The sequence below is a fragment of the Hydractinia symbiolongicarpus genome, chromosome 13 (assembly GCF_029227915.1).
Source record: "Hydractinia symbiolongicarpus strain clone_291-10 chromosome 13, HSymV2.1, whole genome shotgun sequence".
Classification (NCBI taxonomy): Eukaryota; Metazoa; Cnidaria; class Hydrozoa; order Anthoathecata; family Hydractiniidae; genus Hydractinia; species Hydractinia symbiolongicarpus.
The window spans coordinates 25,632,071-25,649,150 of NC_079887.1; positions in this window are offsets into that span (position 1 = coordinate 25,632,071).

A 17,080-nucleotide genomic window follows, 5' to 3' on the forward strand; every position below is an offset into this window, starting at 1 on the left:
TTTGCCGGCGATTAAACCCCTTTCATTAAGCGTTTCATCAAAAATGAAAACAATTTTGAAAACTACAAGTCTCATGCGTTTTAGCGGAGAAAAAATAATTTAAAAAAATGTCGGGAAATCAGTTTACTCCCTGGGTACTTTCTTTAGATACATTCAACTATACGGGCCAAGCCCGGGATTTACGGGAAATCGCGGGTTTTCGTTTGCCGGCGATTAAAACTCCTTCATTAAGCGTCTCATTAAAAATGAAAACGTTTTTGAAAATACAAGTCTCATGCGTTTTAGTGGTGACAAAATAATTTAAAAAATCGTTTGGGAAAGGAGTTTACTCCCTGGGTACTTTCTTTGTATACTTTTGACTATACGGGCCAAGCCCGGGATTTACGGGAAATCGTGGGTTTTCGTTTGCCGGCGATTAAACTTCTTTTATTCAGCGTCTCATCACAAATGAAAACATTTTTGAAAACTACAAGTCTTATGCGTTTTAGTGGTGAAAAAATAATTTAAAAAATCGTTCTGGAAATGAGTTTACTCACAGGGTACTTTCTTTGTATATATTCGACTATACGGGCCAAGCCCGTGATTTACAAGAAATCGCGGGTTTTCATTTGCCGGCGATTAAACCCCTTTCATTAAGCGTTTCATCAAAAATGAAAACAATTTTGAAAACTACAAGTCTCATGCGTTTTAGCGGAGAAAAAATAATTTAAAAAAATGTCGGGAAATGAGTTTACTCCCTGGGTACTTTCTGTGTATACATTCGACTATACGGGCCAAGCCCGGGATTTACGGGAAATCGCGGGTTTTCGTTTGCCGGCGATTAAACCTCTTTCATTAAGCGTCTCATTAATAATGAAAACATTTTTGAAAACTACAAGTCTCATTCGTTCTAGTGGTGCAGAAATAATTTGAAAAATCGTTCGGGAAATTAGTTTACTCCCTGGGTACTTTCTTTAGATACATTCAACTATACGGGCCAAGCCCGGGATTTACGGAAAACCGCGTGTTTTCGTTTGCCGGCGATTAAACTCCTTTTATTCAGCGTCTCATCAAAAATGAAAACATTTTTGAAAACTACAAGTCTCATGCGTTTTAGTGGTGAAAAGATAATCTAAAAAATCGTTCTAGAAATGAGTTTACTCACAGGGTACTTTCTTTGTAAGCATTCGACTGTACGGGACAAGCCCGGGATTTAAGGAAATCGTGGTATTTCGTTTGCCGGCGATTAAACCTCTTTCATTAAGCGTCTCATTAAAAATGAAAACATTTTTGGAAACTACAACTCTCATTCGTTATAGTGGTGCAGAAATAATTTGAAAAATTGTTCGGGAAATCAGTTTACTCCCTGGGTACCTTCTTTATATACATTCAACAATACGGGCCAAGCCCAGGATTTACGGGAAATCGCGGGTTTTCGTTTGCCGGCGATTAAAACTCCTTCATTAAGCGTCTCATTAAAAATGAAAACATTTTTGAAAACTACAAGTCTCATTCGTTCTAGTTGTGCAGAAATAATTTGAAAAATCGTTCGGGAAATCAGTTTACTCCCTGGGCACTTTCTTTAGATACATTCAACTATACGGGCCAAGCCCGGGATTTACGGGAAATCGCGGGTTTTCGTTTGCCGGCGATTAAACTTCTTTTATTCAGCGTCTCATTAAAAATGAAAACATTTTTGGAAACTACAAGTCTCATTCGTTATAGTGGTGCAGAAATAATTTGAAAAATCGTTCGGGAAATCAGTTTACTCCCTGGGTACCTTCTTTATATACATTCAACTATATGGGCCAAGCCCGGGATTTACGAGAAATCGCGGGTTTTCGTTTGCCGGCGATTAAAACACTTTTATTAAGCGTCTCATTAAAAATTAAAACATTTTTGAAAACTACAAGTCTCATTCGTTCTAGTGGTGCAGAAATAATTTGAAAAATCGTTCGGGAAATCAGTTTACTCCCTGGGTACTTTCTTTAGATACATTCAACTATACGGGCCAAGCCCGGGATTTACGGGAAATCGTGGGTTTTCGTTTGCCGGCGATTAAACTTCTTTTATTCAGCGTCTCATCAAAAATGAAAACACTTTTGAAAACTACAAGTCTCATGCGTTTTAGTGGTGAAAAGATAATTTAAAAAATCGTTCTAGAAATGAGTTTACTCACAGGGTACTTTCTTTGTAAACATTCGACTATACGGGACAAGCCCGGGTTTTAAGGAAATCGTGGTATTTCGTTTGCCGGCGATTAAACCTCTTTCATTAAGCGTCTCATTAAAAATGAAAACATTTTTGGAAACTACAAGTCTCATTCGTTATAGTGGTGCAGAAATAATTTGAAAAATCGTTCGGGAAATCAGTTTACTCCCTGGGTACCTTCTTTATATACATTCAACTATACGGGCCAAGCCCGGGATTTACGGGAAATCGCGGGTTTTCGTTTGCCGGCGATTAAAACTCCTTCATTAAGCGTCTCATTAAAAATGAAAACGTTTTTGAAAACTACAAGTCTTATTCGTTCTAGTTCTGCAGAAATAATTTGAAAAATCGTTCGGGAAATCAGTTTACTCCCTGGGTACTTTCTTTAGATACATTCAACTATACGGGCCAAGCCCGGGATTTACGGGAAATCGCGGGTTTTCGTTTGCCGGCGAATAAACTTCTTTTATTCAGCGTCTCATTAAAAATGAAAACATTTTTGGAAACTACAAGTCTCATTCGTTATAGTGGTGCAGAAATAATTTGAAAAATCGTTCGGGAAATCAGTTTACTCCCTGGTTACCTTCTTTATATACATTCAACTATATGGGCCAAGCCCGGGATTTACGGGAAATAGTGGGTTTTCGTTTGCCGGCGATTAAACTTCTTTTATTCAGCGTCTCATCAAAAATGAAAACATTTTTGAAAACTACAAGTCTTATGCGTTTTAGTGGTGAAAAAATAATTTAAAAAATCGTTCTGGAAATGAGTTTACTCACAGGGTACTTTCTTTGTATACATTCGACTATACGGGCCAAGCCCGGGATTTACGGGAAATCGCGGGTTTTCGTTTGTCGGCGATTAAACCTCTTTCATTAAGCGTCTCATTAAAAATGAAAACATTTTTGGAAACTACAAGTCTCATTCGTTATAGTGGTGCAGAAATAACTTGAAAAATCGTTTGGGAAATTAGTTTACTCCCTGGGTACTTTCTTTGTATACTTTTGACTATACGGGCCAAGCCCGGGATTTACGGGAAATCTCGGGTTTTCGTTTGCCGGCGATTAAACTTCTTTTATTCAGCGTCTCATCAAAAATGAAAACATTTTTGAAAACTACAGGTCTTATGCGTTTTAGTGGTGAAAAAATAATTTAAAAAATCGTTCTGGAAATGAGTTTACTCACAGGGTACTTTCTTTGTATACATTCGACTATACGGGCCAAGCCCGTGATTTACGGGAAATCGCGGGTTTTCATTTGCCGGCGATTAAACCCCTTTCATTAAGCGTCTCATCAAAAATGAAAACATTTTTGAAAACTACAAGTCTTATGCGTTTTAGTGGAGAAAAAATAATTTAAAAAATCGTTCGGGAAATGAGTTTACTCCCTGGGTACTTTCTTTGTATACATTCGACTATACGGGCCAAGCCCGGGATTTACGGGAAATCGCGGGTTTTCGTTTGTCGGCGATTAAACCTCTTTCATTAAGCGTCTCATCAAAAATGAAAACATTTTTGAAAACTACAAGTCTCATTCGTTCTAGTGGTGCAGAAATAATTTGAAAAATCGTTCGGGAAATTAGTTTACTCAATGGGTACTTTCTTTAGATACATTCAACTATACGGGCCAAGCCTGGGATTTACGGGAAACCGCGGGTTTTCGTTTGCCGGCGATCAAATTCCTTTTATTCAGCGTCTCATCAAAAATGAAAACATTTTTGAAAACTACAAGTCTCATGCGTTTTAGTGGTGAAAAGATAATCTAAAAAATCGTTCTAGAAATGAGTTTACTCACAGGGTACTTTCTTTGTAAGCATTCGACTGTACGGGACAAGCCCGGGATTTAAGGAAATCGTGGTATTTCGTTTGCCGGCGATTAAACCTCTTTCATTAAGCGTCTCATTAAAAATGAAAACATTTTTGGAAACTACAACTCTCATTCGTTATAGTGGTGCAGAAATAATTTGAAAAATTGTTCGGGAAATCAGTTTACTCCCTGGGTACCTTCTTTATATACATTCAACAATACGGGCCAAGCCCAGGATTTACGGGAAATCGCGGGTTTTCGTTTGCCGGCGATTAAAACTCCTTCATTAAGCGTCTCATTAAAAATGAAAACATTTTTGAAAACTACAAGTCTCATTCGTTCTAGTTGTGCAGAAATAATTTGAAAAATCGTTCGGGAAATCAGTTTACTCCCTGGGCACTTTCTTTAGATACATTCAACTATACGGGCCAAGCCCGGGATTTACGGGAAATCGCGGGTTTTCGTTTGCCGGCGATTAAACTTCTTTTATTCAGCGTCTCATTAAAAATGAAAACATTTTTGGAAACTACAAGTCTCATTCGTTATAGTGGTGCAGAAATAATTTGAAAAATCGTTCGGGAAATCAGTTTACTCCCTGGGTACCTTCTTTATATACATTCAACTATATGGGCCAAGCCCGGGATTTACGAGAAATCGCGGGTTTTCGTTTGCCGGCGATTAAAACACTTTTATTAAGCGTCTCATTAAAAATTAAAACATTTTTGAAAACTACAAGTCTCATTCGTTCTAGTGGTGCAGAAATAATTTGAAAAATCGTTCGGGAAATCAGTTTACTCCCTGGGTACTTTCTTTAGATACATTCAACTATACGGGCCAAGCCCGGGATTTACGGGAAATCGTGGGTTTTCGTTTGCCGGCGATTAAACTTCTTTTATTCAGCGTCTCATCAAAAATGAAAACACTTTTGAAAACTACAAGTCTCATGCGTTTTAGTGGTGAAAAGATAATTTAAAAAATCGTTCTAGAAATGAGTTTACTCACAGGGTACTTTCTTTGTAAACATTCGACTATACGGGACAAGCCCGGGTTTTAAGGAAATCGTGGTATTTCGTTTGCCGGCGATTAAACCTCTTTCATTAAGCGTCTCATTAAAAATGAAAACATTTTTGGAAACTACAAGTCTCATTCGTTATAGTGGTGCAGAAATAATTTGAAAAATCGTTCGGGAAATCAGTTTACTCCCTGGGTACCTTCTTTATATACATTCAACTATACGGGCCAAGCCCGGGATTTACGGGAAATCGCGGGTTTTCGTTTGCCGGCGATTAAAACTCCTTCATTAAGCGTCTCATTAAAAATGAAAACGTTTTTGAAAACTACAAGTCTTATTCGTTCTAGTTCTGCAGAAATAATTTGAAAAATCGTTCGGGAAATCAGTTTACTCCCTGGGTACTTTCTTTAGATACATTCAACTATACGGGCCAAGCCCGGGATTTACGGGAAATCGCGGGTTTTCGTTTGCCGGCGAATAAACTTCTTTTATTCAGCGTCTCATTAAAAATGAAAACATTTTTGGAAACTACAAGTCTCATTCGTTATAGTGGTGCAGAAATAATTTGAAAAATCGTTCGGGAAATCAGTTTACTCCCTGGTTACCTTCTTTATATACATTCAACTATATGGGCCAAGCCCGGGATTTACGGGAAATAGTGGGTTTTCGTTTGCCGGCGATTAAACTTCTTTTATTCAGCGTCTCATCAAAAATGAAAACATTTTTGAAAACTACAAGTCTTATGCGTTTTAGTGGTGAAAAAATAATTTAAAAAATCGTTCTGGAAATGAGTTTACTCACAGGGTACTTTCTTTGTATACATTCGACTATACGGGCCAAGCCCGGGATTTACGGGAAATCGCGGGTTTTCGTTTGTCGGCGATTAAACCTCTTTCATTAAGCGTCTCATTAAAAATGAAAACATTTTTGGAAACTACAAGTCTCATTCGTTATAGTGGTGCAGAAATAACTTGAAAAATCGTTTGGGAAATTAGTTTACTCCCTGGGTACTTTCTTTGTATACTTTTGACTATACGGGCCAAGCCCGGGATTTACGGGAAATCTCGGGTTTTCGTTTGCCGGCGATTAAACTTCTTTTATTCAGCGTCTCATCAAAAATGAAAACATTTTTGAAAACTACAGGTCTTATGCGTTTTAGTGGTGAAAAAATAATTTAAAAAATCGTTCTGGAAATGAGTTTACTCACAGGGTACTTTCTTTGTATACATTCGACTATACGGGCCAAGCCCGTGATTTACGGGAAATCGCGGGTTTTCATTTGCCGGCGATTAAACCCCTTTCATTAAGCGTCTCATCAAAAATGAAAACATTTTTGAAAACTACAAGTCTTATGCGTTTTAGTGGAGAAAAAATAATTTAAAAAATCGTTCGGGAAATGAGTTTACTCCCTGGGTACTTTCTTTGTATACATTCGACTATACGGGCCAAGCCCGGGATTTACGGGAAATCGCGGGTTTTCGTTTGTCGGCGATTAAACCTCTTTCATTAAGCGTCTCATCAAAAATGAAAACATTTTTGAAAACTACAAGTCTCATTCGTTCTAGTGGTGCAGAAATAATTTGAAAAATCGTTCGGGAAATTAGTTTACTCAATGGGTACTTTCTTTAGATACATTCAACTATACGGGCCAAGCCTGGGATTTACGGGAAACCGCGGGTTTTCGTTTGCCGGCGATCAAATTCCTTTTATTCAGCGTCTCATCAAAAATGAAAACATTTTTGAAAACTACAAGTCTCATGCGTTTTAGTGGTGAAAAGATAATTTAAAAAATCGTTCTAGAAATGAGTTTACTCACAGGGTACTTTCTTTGTAAACATTCGACTATACGGGACAAGCCCGGGATTTAAGGAAATCGTGGTATTTCGTTTGCCGGCGATTAAACCTCTTTCATTAAGCGTCTCATTAAAAATGAAAACATTTTTGGAAACTACAAGTCTCATTCGTTATAGTGGTGCAGAAATAATTTGAAAAATCGTTCGGGAAATCAGTTTACTCAATGGGTACCTTCTTTATATACATTCAACTATACGGGCCAAGTCCGGGATTTACGGGAAATCGCGGGTTTTTGTTTGCCGGCGAATAAGCTTCTTTTATTCAGCGTCTCATCAAAAATGAAAACATTTTTGAAAACTACAAGTCTCATTTGTTCTAGTGGTGCAGAAATAATTTGAAAAATCGTTCGGGAAATCAGTTTACTCCCTGGGTACTTTCTTTAGATACATTCAACTATACGGGCCAAGCCCGGGATTTACGGGAATTCGCGGGTTTTCGTTTGTCGGCGATTAAACTTCTTTTATTCAGCGTCTCATCAAAAATGAAAACATTTTTGGAAACTACAAGTCTCATTCGTTATAGTGGTGCAGAAATAATTTGAAAAATCGTTCGGGAAATCAATTTACTTCCTGGGTACCCTCTTTATATACATTCAACTATACGGGCCAAGCCCGGGATTTACGGGAAATCGCGGGTTTTCGTTTGCCGGCGAATAAGCTTCTTTTATTCAGCGTCTCATCAAAAATGAAAACATTTTTGAAAACTACAAGGCTCATTCGTTCTAGTGGTGCAGAAATAATTTGAAAAATCGTTCGGGAAATCAGTTTACTCCCTGGGTACTTTCTTTAGATACATTCAACTATACGGGCCAAGCCCGGGATTTACAGGAAATCGCGGGTTTTCGTTTGTCGGTGATTAAACTTCTTTTATTCAGCGTCTCATCAAAAATGAAAACACTTCTGAAAACTACAAGTCTCATTCGTTTTAGTGGTGACAAAATAATTTAAAAAATCGTTTGGGAAATGAGTTTACTCCCTGGGTACTTTCTTTGTATACTTTTGACTATACGGGCCAAGCCCGGGATTTACGGGAAATCGTGGGTTTTCGTTTGCCGGCGATTAAACTTCTTTTATTCAGCGTCTCATCAAAAATGAAAACATTTTTGAAAACTACAAGTCTTATGCGTTTTAGTGGTGAAAAAATGATTTAAAAAATCGTTCTGGAAATGAGTTTACTCACAGGGTACTTTCTTTGTATACATTCGACTATACGGGCCAAGCCCGTGATTTACGGGAAATCGCGGGTTTTCATTTGCCGGCGATTAAACCCCTTTCATTAAGCGTCTCATCAAAAATGAAAACATTTTTGAAAACTACAAGTCTCATGCGTTTTAGTGGAGAAAAAATAGTTTAAAAAATCGTTCGGGAAATGAGTTTACTCCCTGGGTACTTTCTTTGTATACATTCGACTATACGGGCCAAGCCCGGGATTTACGGGAAATCACGGGTTTTCGTTTGTCGGCGATTAAACCTCTTTTATTAAGCGTCTCATTAAAAATGAAAACATTTTTGAAAACTACAAGTCTCATTCGTTCTAGTGGTGCAGAAATAATTTGAAAATTTTTTCGGGAAATCAGTTTACTCCCTGGGTACTTTCTTTAGATACATTCAACTATACGGGCCAAGCCCAGGATTTACGGGAAACCGCGGGTTTTCATTTGCCGGCGATCCGGCGATTAAACCTCTTTTATTCAACGTCTCATCAAAAATGAAAACACTTTTGAAAACTACAAATCTCATGCGTTTTAGTGGAGAAAAAATAATTTAAAAAATCATTCGGGAAATGAGTTTACTCCCTGGGTACTTTCTTTGTATACATTCGACTATACGGGCCAAGCCCGGGATTTACGGGAAATCGCGGGTTTTCGTTTGTCGGCGATTAAACCTCTTTCATTAAGCGTCTCATTAAAAATGAAAACATTTTTGAAAACTACAAGTCTCATTCGTTCTAGTGGTGCAGAAATAATTTGAAAATTTTTTCGGGAAATCAGTTTACTCCCTGGGTACTTTCTTTAGATACATTCAACTATACGGGCCAAGCCCAGGATTTACGGGAAACCGCGGGTTTTCATTTGCCGGCGATCCGGCGATTAAACTTCTTTTATTCAACGTCTCATCAAAAATGAAAACACTTTTGAAAACTACAAGTCTCATGCGTTTTAGTGGAGAAAAAATAATTTAAAAAATCGTTCGGGAAATGAGTTTACTCCCTGGGTACTTTCTTTGTATACATTCGACTATACGGGCCAAGCCCGGGATTTACGGGAAATCGCGGGTTTTCGTTTGTCGGCGATTAAACCTCTTTCATTAGGCGTCTCATTAAAAATGAAAACATTTTTGGAAACTACAAGTCTCATTCGTTATAGTGGTGCAGAAATAACTTGAAAAATCGTTTGGGAAATTAGTTTACTCCCTGGGTACTTTCTTTAGATACATTCAACTATACGGGCCAAGCCCGGGATTTACGGGAAATCTCGGGTTTTCGTTTGCCGGCGATTAAACTTCTTTTATTCAGCGTCTCATCAAAAATGAAAACACTTTTGAAAACTACAAGTCTCATGCGTTTTAGTGGTGACAAAATAATTTAAAAAATCGTTTGGGAAATGACTTTACTCCCTGGGTACTTTCTTTGTATACTTTTGACTATACGGGCCAAGCCCGGGATTTACGAGAAATCGTGGGTTTTCGTTTGCCGGCGATTAAACTTCTTTTATTCAGCGTCTCATCAAAAATGAAAACATTTTTGAAAACTACAGGTCTTATGCGTTTTAGTGGTGAAAAAATAATTTAAAAAATCGTTCTGGAAATGAGTTTACTCACAGGGTACTTTCTTTGTATACATTCGACTATACGGGCCAAGCCCGTGATTTACGGGAAATCGCGGGTTTTCATTTGCCGGCGATTAAACCCCTTTCATTAAGCGTCTCATCAAAAATGAAAACATTTTTGAAAACTACAAGTCTCATGCGTTTTAGTGGAGAAAAAATAATTTAAAAAATCGTTCGGGAAATGAGTTTACTCCCTGGGTACTTTCTTTGTATACATTCGACTATACGGGCCAAGCCCGGGATTTACGGGAAATCGCGGGTTTTCGTTTGTCGGCGATTAAACCTCTTTCATTAAGCGTCTCATCAAAAATGAAAACATTTTTGAAAACTACAAGTCTCATTCGTTCTAGTGGTGCAGAAATAATTTGAAAAATCGTTCGGGAAATTAGTTTACTCAATGGGTACTTTCTTTAGATACATTCAACTATACGGGCCAAGCCTGGGATTTACGGGAAACCGCGGGTTTTCGTTTGCCGGCGATCAAATTCCTTTTATTCAGCGTCTCATCAAAAATGAAAACATTTTTGAAAACTACAAGTCTCATGCGTTTTAGTGGTGAAAAGATAATTTAAAAAATCGTTCTAGAAATGAGTTTACTCACAGGGTACTTTCTTTGTAAACATTCGACTATACGGGACAAGCCCGGGATTTAAGGAAATCGTGGTATTTCGTTTGCCGGCGATTAAACCTCTTTCATTAAGCGTCTCATTAAAAATGAAAACATTTTTGGAAACTACAATTCTCATTCGTTATAGTGGTGCAGAAATAATTTGAAAAATCGTTCGGGAAATCAGTTTACTCAATGGGTACCTTCTTTATATACATTCAACTATACGGGCCAAGTCCGGGATTTACGGGAAATCGCGGGTTTTTGTTTGCCGGCGAATAAGCTTCTTTTATTCAGCGTCTCATCAAAAATGAAAACATTTTTGAAAACTACAAGTCTCATTTGTTCTAGTGGTGCAGAAATAATTTGAAAAATCGTTCGGGAAATCAGTTTACTCCCTGGGTACTTTCTTTAGATACATTCAACTATACGGGCCAAGCCCGGGATTTACGGGAATTCGCGGGTTTTCGTTTGTCGGCGATTAAACTTCTTTTATTCAGCGTCTCATCAAAAATGAAAACATTTTTGGAAACTACAAGTCTCATTCGTTATAGTGATGCAGAAATAATTTGAAAAATCGTTCGGGAAATCAATTTACTTCCTGGGTACCCTCTTTATATACATTCAACTATACGGGCCAAGCCCGGGATTTACGGGAAATCGCGGGTTTTCGTTTGCCGGCGAATAAGCTTCTTTTATTCAGCGTCTCATCAAAAATGAAAACATTTTTGAAAACTACAAGGCTCATTCGTTCTAGTGGTGCAGAAATAATTTGAAAAATCGTTCGGGAAATCAGTTTACTCCCTGGGTACTTTCTTTAGATACATTCAACTATACGGGCCAAGCCCGGGATTTACAGGAAATCGCGGGTTTTCGTTTGTCGGTGATTAAACTTCTTTTATTCAGCGTCTCATCAAAAATGAAAACACTTCTGAAAACTACAAGTCTTATTCGTTTTAGTGGTGACAAAATAATTTAAAAAATCGTTTGGGAAATGAGTTTACTCCCTGGGTACTTTCTTTGTATGCTTTTGACTATACGGGCCAAGCCCGGGATTTACGGGAAATCGTGGGTTTTCGTTTGCCGGCGATTAAACTTCTTTTATTCAGCGTCTCATCAAAAATGAAAACAGTTTTGAAAACTACAAGTCTTATGCGTTTTAGTGGTGAAAAAATGATTTAAAAAATCGTTCTGGAAATGAGTTTACTCACAGGGTACTTTCTTTGTATACATTCGACTATACGGGCCAAGCCCGTGATTTACGGGAAATCGCGGGTTTTCATTTGCCGGCGATTAAACCCCTTTCATTAAGCGTCTCATCAAAAATGAAAACATTTTTGAAAACTACAAGTCTCATGCGTTTTAGTGGAGAAAAAATAATTTAAAAAATCGTTCGGGAAATGAGTTTACTCCCTGGGTACTTTCTTTGTATACATTCGACTATACGGGCCAAGCCCGGGATTTACGGGAAATCACGGGTTTTCGTTTGTCGGCGATTAAACCTCTTTTATTAAGCGTCTCATTAAAAATGAAAACATTTTTGAAAACTACAAGTCTCATTCGTTCTAGTGGTGCAGAAATAATTTGAAAATTTTTTCGGGAAATCAGTTTACTCCCTGGGTACTTTCTTTAGATACATTCAACTATACGGGCCAAGCCCAGGATTTACGGGAAACCGCGGGTTTTCTTTTGCCGGCGATCCGGCGATTAAACCTCTTTTATTCAACGTCTCATCAAAAATGAAAACACTTTTGAAAACTACAAGTCTCATGCGTTTTAGTGGAGAAAAAATAATTTAAAAAATCATTCGGGAAATGAGTTTACTCCCTGGGTACTTTCTTTGTATACATTCGACTATACGGGCCAAGCCCGGGATTTACGGGAAATCGCGGTTTTTTGTTTGTCGGCGATTAAACCTCTTTCATTAAGCGTCTCATTAAAAATGAAAACATTTTTGAAAACTACAAGTCTCATTCGTTCTATTGGTGCAGAAATAATTTGAAAATTTTTTCGGGAAATCAGTTTACTCACTGGGTACTTTCTTTAGATACATTCAACTATACGGGCCAAGCCCAGGATTTACGGGAAACCGCGGGTTTTCATTTGCCGGCGATCCGGCGATTAAACTTCTTTTATTCAACGTCTCATCAAAAATGAAAACACTTTTGAAAACTACAAGTCTCATGCGTTTTAGTGGAGAAAAAATAATTTAAAAAATCGTTCGGGAAATGAGTTTACTCCCTGGGTACTTTCTTTGTATACATTCGACTATACGGGCCAAGCCCGGGATTTACGGGAAATCGCGGGTTTTCGTTTGTCGGCGATTAAACCTCTTTCATTAAGCGTCTCATTAAAAATGAAAACATTTTTGAAAACTACAAGTCTCATTCGTTCTAGTGGTGCAGAAATAATTTGAAAATTTTTTCGGGAAATCAGTTTACTCCCTGGGTACTTTCTTTAGATACATTCAACTATACGGGCCAAGCCCAGGATTTACGGGTAACCGCGGGTTTTCATTTGCCGGCGATCCGGCGATTAAACTTCTTTTATTCAACGTCTTATCAAAAATGAAAACACTTTTGAAAACTACAAGTCTCACGCGTTTTAGTGGTGAAAAAATAATTTGAAAAATCGTTCGGGAAATTAGTTTACTCCCTGGGTACTTTCTTTAGATTCATTCAACTATACGGGCCAAGCCCGGGATTTACGGGAAACCGCGGGTTTTCGTTTGCCAGCGATTAAACTCCTTTTATTCAGCGTCTCATCAAAAATGAAAACATTTTTGAAAACTACAAGTCTTATGCGTTTTAGTGGTGAAAAGATAATTTAAAAAATCGTTCTAGAAATGAGTTTACTCACAGGGTACTTTCATTGTAAACATTCGACTATACGGACAAGCCCGGGATTTAAGGAAATCGTGGTATTTTGTTTGCTGCGATTAAACCTCTTTCATTAAGCGTCTCATTAAAAATAAAAACATTTTTGGAAACTACAAGTCTCATTCGTTATAGTGGTGCAGAAATAATTTGAAAAATCGTTCGGGAAATCAGTTTACTCCCTGGGTACCTTCTTTATATACATTCAAATATACGGTCCAAGCCCAGGATTTACGGGAAATCGCGGGTTTTCGTTTGCCGGCAAATAAGCTTCTTTTATTCAGCGTCTCATCAAAAATGAAAACATTTTTGAAAACTACAAGTCTCATTCGTTCTAGTGGTGCAGAAATAATTTGAAAAATCGTTCGGAAAATCAGTTTACTCCCTGGGTACTTTCTTTAGATACATTCAACTATACGGGCCAAGCCCAGGATTTACGGGAAATCGCGGGTTTTCGTTTTTTTTTTTTTTTTTTTTTTTTTTTCTCTTTATTTAACGTCGATAGATACAATAGTATTTAAATAACTAATTTAAATCGACAACAAAACGTAAAACAAGGCAAACAGCGATAAAAAAATAAGAAAAATAAATAAATAAATAAGTAAAGTTAAAATATGTATGGTATATCCATGCATATTTTACAGGTGCAAACATCACCTTCCCAAAATTTTATTGAGCTACGGAAGGCTTCGAGAGAAGGAGCATTCTTTGTAGCGTCAGGCACAGATATCCATAGCTTCCCTGCAATATTTGATAAAGTATTTAAGCCATAGTACGTTGTCCGACAAGTTGGTCGCCTGATCAAATTAAAGCAACGAAGGTTGTACTTGTTTTCCCTAACAGAAAATATCTCGTTCATATATAGAGGTGACAATCCATTTAAAAATTTGTAAACCTCTTTCATTAAATTCTGTAAATTGATGATGTGAATATTTTTAACATTACATAAAGATAAAAGTTCATCGTAACTGCCATTTATATCGTCCTGTATGATTCTTAGACAACGTTCATGAATTCGATTGATTCGATTATTCGCAACTTTTCCACAAAACATCCATACTAAGGGACAGTAAGAAAACTGAGACAAAATAAATGAATTGAAGAGAAAACGCTTCATCTTGGGTGTCAAAAAGGAAGATATCCTTTGAAGCACGTTGAGTTTCCTACTAGCCTTATTACAGATGTTTTTGACATGCAAATGGAAGTTTAGTCTCGAGTCAATCGTAACACCAAGAAGCACTACAGACGATTTACACGCAATTTTCAAATGATTAAATATCAAACTTTCATCGTGATGACCTAATACAATATATTGATACTTTTTCAAATTTATTGCTAGGTAATTTTCATAAAACCAATTATTAACTATGACCAAATTAGTAAGCAGTGTTTGTTTTACATCTTCTAATGAATTTTCACAAGCATATAAGGTGTTATCATCTGCAAAGTTACAAAGGGATGATTGAATAATGAACCAGAATAAATCGTTTATAGAATAATTGAAGAAAGGAGGTCCTAAGATTGATCCTTGTGGAACTCCAACTTGAAGAGGAAGCCATTCGCTAAAAGAAGAATTTATTCTGGTTCTCTGAAAACGATTTTTCAAGTATGAGTGAATAAATAATAAAGAAGATTCAGAAAAACCATAGGCATGCAGCTTTGCAATAAGCAAATCATGGTTGATAGTATCAAAAGCTTTTGAAAGGTCCATTAGCACTGCTCCAACTACACCCTTATTATCAAGTGTGCTTTTCCATTGTTCAATCATTCGAATGAGAGCATATTGTGTATTATAACCCTTTCTGAAGCCTGATAGATGAGGGCTGAGTTTGTCATGCATAAAAGTGTGCATTTGATTAAGAATAATTCTTTCAAAAACCTTTGATAAACAGGGAAGCAAGCTAACAGGTCTATAGTTCTCCTTATCATTACAGTCATCCTTCTTTAAAACATGTATAACCTCTGCAAGTTTTAAATCATCAGGAAAAATATTAGACTGTAAACAAAAATTTATAATATTAGTGAGGATAGGAACAAAGATATGAATAAACTTTTTCAACATAAAAACTGGAAAATCACCACTAACAGAAGATTTCTTTGCATCCATGTCTTTGATGACTTTGAGAACATCAGGCTGTTCAACCAGCGAAAAATAGAACTTTTCATCATAACCCACATTTTCACGAATTTTCAAAATACTGATGTGATTAGTATACGAGTGGATTGCATCGTGAATGGTTGCTGTATGTGTATCATCGTTTGGTTTGATTGGTAAATTTTTCGTGATGTTGGTGTAATATTCATTGAAGATTTTGCATAATTTTTGTTCGTCGGTGACTATCTTTTCTTTCTCGATTAAGATAATTTTGTTGGTGTTATAACTAACGTTTGAAAACAATGGCTTGACAGACTTCCAGAACTTTTTATTATCAGTAATGCTTGTCATACGTAAACCCTTGAAATACGAACGTCTGGTTTTTCGTAATAAGGAAACACAGTAGTTTCTCTGTCTAGTGAAGTTGGACCAACTTTCTTTTGATCGTGATTTGTTATATATGCGACGAAGTTTGGATCTGTGCATAATAGCTTTGCGAAGCTCCTTGGTGATAAAAGGTGCGTTATTGAATCTTAGTATTTTCTTTTTCAATGGTGCAAAATGGTTTAGCGTAGACGTGATGCATAAATTGAATTGGTTATTATTCGATTAAACTTCTTTTATTCAGCGTCTCATCAAAAATGAAAACACTTCTGAAAACTACAAGTCTCATGCGTTTTAGTGGTGACAAAATAATTTAAAAAATCGTTTGGGAAATGAGTTTACTCACTGGGTACTTTCTTTGTATACTTTTGACTATACAGGCCAAGCCCGGGATTTACGGGAAATCGTGGGTTTTCGTTTGCGGGCGATTAAACTTTTTTTATTCAGCGTCTCATCAAAAATGAAAACATTTTTTAAAACTACAAGTCTTATGCGTTTTAGTGGTGAAAAAATAATTTAAAAAATCGTTCTGGAAATGAGTTTACTCACAGGGTACTTTCTTTGTATACATTCTACTATACGAGCCAAGCCCGTGATTTACGGAAAACCGCGGGTTTTCATTTGCCGGCGATTAAACTCCTTTTATTCAGCGTCTCATCAAAAATGAAAACATTTTTGAAAACTACAAGTCTCATGCGTTTTAGTGGTGAAAAGATAATTTAAAAAATCGTTCTGGAAATGAGTTTACTCACAGGGTACTTTCTTTGTAAACATTCGACTATACGGGACAAGCACGGGATTTAGGGAAATCGTGGTATTTCGTTTGCCGGCGATTGAACCTCTTTCATTAAGCGTCTCATTAAAAATGAAAACATTTTTGGAAACTACAAGTCTCATTCGTTATAGTGGTGCAGAAATAATTTGAAAAATAGTTCGGGAAATCAGGTTACTCCCTGGGTACCTTCTTTATATACATTCAACTATACGGGCCAAGCCCGGGATTTACGGGAAATCGCGGGTTTTCGTTTGCCGGCGATTAAACTTCTTTTATTCATCGTCTCATCAAAAATGAAAATATTTTTGAAAACTACAAGTCTCTTTCGTTATAGTGGTGCAGAAATAATTTGAAAAATCGTTCGGGAAATCAGTTTACTCCCTGGGTACCTTCCTTATATACATTCAACTATACGGTCCAAGCCCAGGATTTACGGGAAATCGCGGGTTTTCGTTTGCCGGCGAATAAGCTTCTTTTATTCAGCGGTGTCTCATCAAAAATGAAAACATTTTTGAAAACTACAAGTCTCATTCGTTCTAGTGGTGCAGAAATAATTTGAAAAATCGTTTGGAAAATCAGTTTACTCCCTGGGTACTTTCTTTAGATACATTCAACTATACGGGCCAAGCCCAGGATTCACCGGAAATCGCGGGA